General features: G+C 52.2%; 1 non-coding gene across 1 annotated transcript; it reads right to left on the bottom strand.

Moving 5' to 3' along the window:
• Positions 1-709: 709 nt before the first annotated feature.
• Positions 710-791, bottom strand: TRNAS-GCU (transfer RNA serine (anticodon GCU)). The gene has a single exon. It is a non-coding gene; the product is annotated as a tRNA-Ser (tRNA).
• Positions 792-1,170: the final 379 nt, after the last annotated feature.

Below are 1,170 nucleotides of genomic sequence, written 5' to 3'. Positions count from 1 at the left end.
CAAGGCAAGAAACCACTTTCTTACAGTGGACCGGGTTGCCCAGAGAGGTTGTGGAGTCTCCGTCCTTGGAGATACTATGTCCTAAGCAACCAGCTCAAGTTGACCCTGCTGGAGCAGTTGGCTTGCACTAAAGTTTCTCAGGAGGTCCCTTCCAACCCCAGCGATTCTGAGATTCTGTGAACAGACAAGAGCAATGTCTCCCAGAAAAAAAAAAATCTTACTTGAAATGTTCTGTGACAGAAAGTGGTTTACACGTATTTTGTTTTTCGTTCCCGTGGCTGGCTGAGCCATACTGAAGGCAAGGTAAACAGCATCCACTGCTCTTCCCTTCTCCACCAAGCCAGTCAGCTCACCGGAGAAGGCTACTAGCTTGGTTAAGCATGACTTCTGCTTCGTAAATCCATGCTTACTACTCCCAACCACCTTCCTGTGCTTAGCTATGTTTGGAAACTGCTTCCAGGATGTTTTGCGCTATCATCTTCCCAGGGACTGAGGAGAGGCTGACCGTCCTGTGAGTTCCCTGGATCTTCCTTCATTCCCTTCTTGTTCCTCTTGCCTATGTGGAGACAGAAGAGGTTGAGGTGTGTCCTGAGCCACTTCAAAACCTTGCAAGTTCTTTCCAGGCAACTCTCATCTCAAAACAAAGTCTTGCTTGGGGGCACACAACGAGCTCCTCACACTCAGAATCTCTGACCATTGTTGGGCTGACCGACGAGGATGGGATTCGAACCCATGCGTGCAGAGCACAATGGATTAGCAGTCCATCGCCTTCACCACTCGGCCACCTCGTCAGCATGCTGCTCCTGCCGCTGCCACTGCTCCTGCTGCTGTTTCTCCGGCTCCTGCCGCTGCCGCTGCCGCTGCCGCTGCCACTGCTGCCACTGCTCCTGATCTTGCTGCTCCTGCTCCTGTTCCTGACGCCTACACCGTTTTATACTCTTTGACATGGGAGAGAAGGAGCCAGCCTCCAGCTTTTGCCTTTGGGAGTGGTCCACTCTCCCAACAGCTGGGCTGAGCTGCGGGAACCTTTGGGATCTAGGTCTCGGTGTTCACATCAGAAAATGACTGAACAGCAAAGCCCCACGCTCCTTCCCAGGAAGGAACACGGGAGAGTCACCCTGGAGTGCTCAGCACCTCCAAATGACTTGAGCCTGACTTTGAGACTAATTT

Source organism: Gavia stellata, chromosome 22, assembly GCF_030936135.1.
Source record: "Gavia stellata isolate bGavSte3 chromosome 22, bGavSte3.hap2, whole genome shotgun sequence".
NCBI classification, from domain to species: Eukaryota; Metazoa; Chordata; class Aves; order Gaviiformes; family Gaviidae; genus Gavia; species Gavia stellata.
This window is presented reverse-complemented; position numbering and strand designations above follow the sequence as displayed.